At 42.1% G+C, this 8,165-nt stretch overlaps 1 long non-coding RNA gene across 1 annotated transcript in view; it reads left to right on the forward strand.

Moving 5' to 3' along the window:
* The first annotated feature begins 6,817 nt into the window (after positions 1 to 6,817).
* Positions 6,818 to 8,165, forward strand: part of LOC308585477 — a 1,685-nt gene continuing 337 nt past the window's right edge. Inside the window, exons 1-2 of the long non-coding RNA XR_014007422.1 lie at positions 6,818 to 6,910; positions 7,506 to 7,617. This is a non-coding gene — a long non-coding RNA (uncharacterized lncRNA). The remainder of the gene's footprint in view (positions 6,911 to 7,505; positions 7,618 to 8,165) is intronic.

Below are 8,165 nucleotides of genomic sequence, written 5' to 3' on the forward strand. Positions count from 1 at the left end.
GACAAACTGGAATGTGTCCAGTGGAGGGCAACCAAAATGGTCAAAGGCCTGAAAATGATGCCTTATGAGGAACGGCTAAGGGAGCTGGGCATGTTTAGCCTGGAGAAGAGGAGGTTAAGAGGTGATATGATAGCCATGTTCAAATATATAAAAGGATGTCACATAGAGGAGGGAGAAAGGTTGTTTTCTGCTGCTCCAGAGAAGCGGACACGGAGCAATGGAGCCAAACTACAAGAAAGAAGATTCCACCTAAACATTAGGAAGAACTTCCTGACAGTAAGAGCTGTTTGACAGTGGAATTTGCTGCCAAGGAGTGTGGTGGAGTCTCCTTCTTTGGAGGTCTTTAAGCAGAGGCTTGACAACCATATGTCAGGAGTGCTCTGATGGTGTTTCCTGCTTGGCAGGGGGTTGGACTCGATGGCCCTTGTGGTCTCTTCCAACTCTATGATTCTATGATTCTATGATTCTATGACAGTTCACAGGCTGCAGTGGGGAGAAGCTAGGAAACATTGGGAGAGGAGCAGGAGGAGGCAGAAGCACTAGGGGAGAGACAGCTGACAGACTCAGTGTCTTTAGAAAGCATGTCAGACCCCCCCCCCTCCTGGGTCCCAGCGGGCATTGAGAGTAGGAGAACAGAAAGCTCAGAGGCCGAAAGCTCAGATCAGCCGATGTGGGGATGACGTATAATAGGAGAGATGGAGGGGGTGGGACTTATTCAGAGCAACGCCATTATCCAATAGGCAACAGCCTACATCTCTCTCTGTGAATATTGAATAAAATATCTTGGTAAGAAAGTCTTGTTTTCCTGTTTCTGGCAGTCACCCGTTAGGGAGGGAGTTGGATTCCCTGAAGCCTGACAGGTTCCATGTAACATGTGACGGACAGGCAATGATGGGTTGTATCCAATGCTCAAAATCACAGATGGGCAAAGTACTGTATTGCTCATGACCAATTTGCAGGCTTCCTACAGGCATCTGATCAGCCACTGTGAAGACAGGATGATGTGCTGCTATTATGCTGCTATTATTATTATTATTATTATTATTATTATTATTATTATTATTATTTCTATTCTGCTTTATATTTTAAATCTCAAAGCTGTTTACAACACATTAAATAAAACAATCCAGAATAAAGCAAAGTCAAGCTTTGAGGAAAATATTTCAGATCTTTCTCTGACATTTTGCTTTCCCCGTATTTATCTGCCTACTTCATTTATAGAGCTGTCCCATAGCAGAAGTACCAGATGCAGCAGGCTCAGTTTGTGACGTTATGCTAGCCCTGCTCATTAAAATTAATGGGCCTAAGTTGCTAGTGTTTCTTAATTGTAAAGGGTCTACTCTGAGTAGAATTGAATACAAGGTATTCTGCAAGAGTCTCTGCCAATTTTTGCATTGAAAGAAATTTACGATGAAATAGAAGCACTTTTTAAAACAGAATACGCTGTCTTATATAAGAATAAGAATAAGAAGTATGAAATTAGGTTAAAGGTGTGTGAAAGAAAGCAATAGAAGTGGAAAGAAATTGCAATTGAGTAGATTGGAAGTCAAACACAAAGGTGGGGTGAGGGGTGGTGGATGGTGATGGGAAAATGAATTATTCGTGGGATTGAGTGTAGGTATGTTTGAACACTTTTAAGGATTGTATGAAATGTATGTTTGTATGCGTGTATATTTGTAATAAATGTGTATTAAAAATCATTTTTTAATTAATAATAAAAAATTAATAAAAAATAAAAATAAAACAGAATATACTGTCAATCCCAATGAGGACTCGAATGAGAATCATTTAAGGCAGAGGGAAACTTTTTTTATGAAGCTGATGACAAGAAACGTATTTTAGAAGGTGGGGGGATAGTTATACAACACGGACAGCAGGGAGATTCTAAGAAATCAGTTTTGGACTTATTCTGGTGGTTTTTGTAATCCAGGCAGAGAAAGATGACGAGCATTGAAAATTACTGGGTATTCGGATGCTGGATTCTGATGTTTTTGAAGATTAATTGCAAGACTTCGTGCATTTTGTCAGCAACGAGGCCTTTATATCACCAAAGTCTCCCATTGCACCGTACGAGCTCATTATTGGTGGTTTGAGTGTCCCTTTTCCAAATACAGAAACACTTCATTAAAAGCTTTTAACATTACCCATATCAAATTCAACTGGTGAAAGATTGTTCAGCGCTCTTAAATGCACGTGTAAGTTTTCACTCTCCTACTTTAACAAGTTCGGCAGTTTAAGTAATCAAAAGTTCTGCTTTGCCAGATGAAATTATGGGAAGTGCAATGGAAATGTAGAACAAAAATGCATATAAATTATATTACTATGAATATCCTATTAAAAACTACGAATGTTAATTCATTCTGTTCCTTTAAATAAAGTTCATTTTTGGGTTAAGAGAAGTGCTTTCTTTTTACCTCTCTATATACAGGTATATTATTAATTAGAAACAAAAAGTTCTGTTTTTTATGCTATTAACGAACTCATACTTATGGCTTTAGCTCTGTTGTGTTTTCAGACATAGTCACATGATCTAGGTGGGTGAATACAGCCTCTCCAAAGGACTGTACACAAAGTCCTGTAGACCACAAATCTCCCACTGTTCCAGATCCTGCCATCTGCAAGGGTGAGCATGAGTACTTGATACCCATTTAAAAAGCTGTCCCATGCTTATGTTATCCATGCCTTTTTCTCCCTGCACAGGCCCCAGGTGAATGAAGAAGCAAGTGTTGCCCTCCCACCCAACGTCAATGGGAAAATATGGATTCACCGTGCCCTTGCTAGCTCTGCTTAATGCAGACTCAACCTGCAATAAACATTATTGTTTTTGGAATGAAACCAGTTTCTCGGGAGCAAAGAGTATGTGATAGATCTAGACAAGGGGTCAGCAACCTTTTTCAGCCGTGGGCCGGTCCACCATCCCTCAGACCTTGTGGGGGGACCGGACTATATTTGGGGGGGGGGGTGAACGAATTCCTATGCCCCACAAATAACCCAGAGGTGCATTTTAAATAAAAGCACACATTCTACTCATGTAAAAACACCAGGCAGGCCCCACAAATAACTCAGAGATGCATTTTAGATAAAAGGACACGTTGTTGTTGTTGTTGTTGTTGTTTAGTCGTGTCCGACTCTTCGTGACCCCCCTGGACCAGAGCACGCCAGGCACTCCTGTCTCCCACTGCCTCCCGCAGTTTGGTCAAAACCATGCTGGTAACTTCGAGAACACTATCCAACCATCTCGTCCTCTGTCGTCCCCTTCTCCTTGTGCCCTCCATCTTTCCCAACATCAGGGTCTTCTCCAGGGAGTCTTCTCTTCTCATGAGGTGGCCAAAGTATTGGAGCCTCAGCTTCAGGATCTGTCCTTCCAGTGAGCACTCAGGGCTGATTTCCTTCAGAATGGATACGTTTGATCTTCTTGCAGTCCACGGGACTCTCAAGAGTTTCCTCCAGCACCATAATTCAAAAGCATCAATTCTTCGGCGATCAGCCTTCTTTATGGTCCAGCTCTCACTTCCATACATCACTACTGGAAAGGACACATACAGTACTACTCATGTAAAAACACGCTGAATCCCGGACCGTCCGCGGGCCAGATTTAGAAGGCAATTGGGCCACATCCGGCCCCCAGGCCTTAGGTTGCCTACCCCTGATCTATACAGTGTGAGGACTACATGGGGGCTGGGACCCAAGTATTCATTCTCCATTGATTCTAGAATAAAGTATTGTGTGTGTTCATCCAAGGTCTCAGGACAGGTTACAACTGCAAAATATGCAAGTATAAAAACAAAACCATTATGATGATAGAACAAATAAAATTGTTCCAAACTAGAAAGAACAACCATAAACTCAGCAAGAAAAGTGTGTCCCCCAAAGCAAACTATCTTATCTGTTGAAAGGTGTGGGTAAAGAGGTGGGTCTTAGATATATATTTTTGGGTTTTTACTGGGGGAAGGGCATCCCCTTAGGATAACTGAAAATGCATCTGCCCCCAACTTCACTTTCAAATTCAGAGACTGGGGAAAAGACAAACACGAAGCATAAAGCCAAGAACCAAAAGTCGTCTCTTCCCTCAAAGGAATGTAAACAGTGATTTTGTGAGGTCCAACAGAACTCCACACCAGAACAAAGAGATAGAAAGAGAAAGTGAGAGACCCAGGCTCCTCCTGGCCTGACTATTATAGTCAGCATAACCTTGACAGAAAGGATAACAGAACCAGTTTAAACCAGCTGTACTCAGCTTCCCGGAAGGAATAACCCAAACATCAGAAACCTTCTCCCTGCTTCTTCCACGTGGAAAGAAACCTTCCAGAACACTCTTGAATTAAGTAGAATAGGAAAGAGCTCTACACATCAGATCAATACTTTCTGTACTAAGAAATGCAAATTGACAGTATTTGCATTCCCACCTGCTACCTCTCTCACACTTGTCCTGGGCCTAATGAACCTGCCAGAATCTGGCTCTGATTTCTTGGAATCTGCTTTGTGTGATGAAGGCTTCCTTCTGTTTTCAGTCTGGGTTGAGCCCTACGAAACAACCATCTAAGATTGATAACCCTTAGAGAAGGAGGACTGCCCAGGCCTGCAACTGTGACTAGTTACAATGTTGGGCAGAACCCAGCACACTTGGATATGACTGCGGTGGATTTTGGTTTTCAATGTAATCGTTCATTTAGAGATACATTGAATTTGATGGCGCTGCGGTCACGGTTCCATATTGGTTCAGCTACAATTACACTGGGTCCTGGGCACCATCCCTCTGCTCACTCCCATCTGTTCTAGAAGACAGTCATTTGTGGTATATAGCACTGGAGATAAGAGAGTGTTCTGTGCACCCCCATGGGGCTGAAAGACACCCTCCCAATGCTACTTTCTGGACTCCATCCCAGAGGTACGATTGGAACTACTGTAACACAATGCGCCCAATTCCCATTCCTTAGAACTGGTCCAAGAGGATGCTATGGTCAATAATAAGCTCTATGAATGATATTTGAAAACTGCGCCAGATAATTATTATTATTATTATTATTATTATTATTATTATTATTATTATTATTTATTTGTACCCCACCCATCTGGCTCAGTTTCCCCAGCCACTCTGGGCGGCTTCCACAGAAACCAAAAATACACTAAAATATCACACATTAAAAACTTCCCTGAACAGGGCTGCCTTAAGATGGCTTCTGAATGTCAGGTAGTTGTTTATCGCTTTGACATCTGATGGGAGGGCGTTCCACAGGGCAGGTGCCATTCCCGAGAAGGCCCTCTGCCTGGTTCCCTGTAGCTTTGCTTCTCGCAATGAGAGAACCACCAGAAGGCCCTCGGCGCTGGACCTCAGCATCCGGGCAGAATGATGGGGGTGGAGACGCTCCTTCAGGTATACTGGGCCGAGGCCATTTAGGGCTTTAAAGGTCAACACCAACACTTTGAATTGTGTTCAGAAACATACTGGGAGCCAATGTAGGTCTTTCAAGATAAGCCAGTTTCCTTACTGGATTCCTCCATCCAGGTATTGCCAGTTTTGACAACATCCATCACATGTTCTGGGGTGACTGAACCCAGTCCATCTTGCTCAACAAATGGTCAGTCTTGTCAAAACTGACAGTGTCAATTATCTGTTTGAGAGTGCACGGGAGAGCATGCATGCTCTTATGTGTAAAGCCGTGTCCTCATTGCACTTGAGAATCTGTGGATCCTGATCTTCGTTCTTCTGGGTGCCAGAAGACATGACCCAAAGCACACACAGCGCCCAAAGAAGAAAAACTGTTTGAAATAGGGCTGTGCTGAAACCCATCTTCCAATTTGTCACAACTTTTATTCCCCCTGCAAAGAGGCTTCAATGTTTCCGTCTCATTCTCAGAGCATTTTAGAATTTCTTCATTCAAAGGTTTGACTTAAAATAATAATGAACAGCTGTCAGGCACACATGAGGCTTGCAGGAGAATGCAGCTTAAGATGTTATAGTGTTTTCAGAAAGCACTTTCATCCATGTGGACTGCAGGGTGCTGAAAAGACAATTTGCAGAACGAAAGAAAGGGCACTCACAAAGTAAGCCAAGTGCAATTTTTAAAAACCCTACATCCCACCCATGAGAATCTCAGCATGGTAATTTCATATGCAATTTATTTTGGCATTAATTGCTGAAGAAAATAAAATGAAAGCCTTTTTGGCACAGCACTAATTTAAGATGAAAAGTTAGATCATCACTGCAATGTGAAAAGGCTGAACATGCCGCTATTTTTCTAAAATGGCACCTTTAAATAAATGAAGCCAATGCTTCAATAAAAAGTGGCCATTTCTCCCTTGGCCTTGTTTCATTTCTGTTAACAGCAAAATGCCTGTTTCCGGTGCCTTATTTCATTATTCCCTTCCCTTTTGTTTCATCAAATGAAAATATTATTTATGTGAGAGTTGAACAACATGTTTTATTGTACTATTTTTCTCGTGGTTTTATTGGGAAAGATAGCATGATTTTATGTGTTAAACAGCGGTGGTGACTAATTACCCTAAATTGAAAAATGAGAGGTTCAGAGTTTAAGTCTTTACACACAGTAGGTTTTGTTTGCTTGTATTGGGTGGGAATAGGTGGTTACGGACAAGAAGCAGCTTGTATAAAATTCAAGTTGTCCAGTGCATTAAAAAAATGAACTTCTGCCAATTGCCCAAATGTTCTTCCAAAACAAGACCTTTGGCCCTTCAGAGGCTGCTGAACTGGATCAGCTCTAAAAAGTGTGGCCAATGGCAAAGGATGATGGGAGTTGTAGTTCAGCAACAACTGGAGTGCCAAAGGGCCACCCATTATAAAGTCACAAAGAGTAGAGGACAGGTTCACACGCAGAACAACATAAGCTCTCATGTTGGTGAGGACAAAGGTTTCCAAGATTTCACAAACTCCCCTTGCTAGCCATTCACGGTGCGTATAACAATGGAAATTAAGAAAATGTGTATCCAGGCTTTAGATAAAAAAACAAAGTAAGAAAACCATGAAAACTTATGAAAAAATAAATCAAATGTATTAGATAGCATATATTTTGACTGTTTCCTAAATATATATCTATTTATCTATGGAATATTTTTTTAAGTAGCAAAACTCTGGTTCGCCTGACTGAAAATTTTGATATATTCATTGCCTTGTTTCAAAGTGATGGAGTACATAATGGCAGAATATATATGATAAGTAACCTCCTTGTGGATAGGAGTGTCCTCTCTGCTTTCAGAATCTATGCAAAATAATAGCACCGGTTAGCAAACCTAGAGATACCCAGGAAGCAGAAGACTTAAATTATACTGATACAGTTTAACTTGAGATTTTCCAAAACTGCAGATAAAATAATTTTTGGGGGTTGCAGCTATAGAAAAGTCATGGGTGTATAAGCAAAACACAAATAATTTGGTTGGCATATTTATAAGGTGATTTTAAAACCCCTCACCTAACAACCTTGAAGGAAGCCAGCTGTATTTAGTCCAGTCTTTATTAATATGTATTTTAATAAATTCACTGTACAAAGGTTGGAACTGCAGTATCCAAGACAAGAATATAGAAAATTTATTAGAATCTGGTGAAGAGTGGATAAACATCCCGTCCGGTCCAGAGGCTGTCACGTGACGGTGTCTTTCAGGGTGAGCGCGCGCGCACAGACACGTGTCCAAAAAAAGAACCCCTGTGGGAATGCGCCCTTCTAGTCTGTTTGTTCTTTAATGGGCTTGTGAAATGTCCACCTTCTTTGCAGTGCAAGAATATGAGGCATCTTTAATGTTCAGAAAGGAAAAGGGCCCCCAGCAGGCTTTTGGGAAGCCAGGGGGTGCCCTGACCGTCCAAAATGCTGTTGCTACCCCGGTCTCTGCCCCTCCTCGTTTTAGTGAGACACCTACCAAGGCATGGGGGGGGGGTTGTTTTGCATTTAAAAAAATAATAATGATTGAATGTTTCTTTAAGCAGAATGTTCTCCCGTTGCACAGGAGGACCCCGAGCACTTTTTAGGCAAAAGCAGCCGGAGCCGCGGCGTCCCCGGCGGGCGCAGGACGCTTCTGGGCGCAGGCAGCCGCGCGCTCCGGGTCTGCGCCATCCCATCTCTCCCGCTCTGTCTAGCTGAAGTCGGTTGTCTATTTGTTCCTTCACGGCTCCTCGTCCTTAGATTAGATTTCTCCTTTCTCATTACCAACCTTAA

This window comes from Podarcis bocagei (genome assembly GCF_964188305.1).
Source record: "Podarcis bocagei genome assembly, chromosome: 4".
Classification (NCBI taxonomy): Eukaryota; Metazoa; Chordata; class Lepidosauria; order Squamata; family Lacertidae; genus Podarcis; species Podarcis bocagei.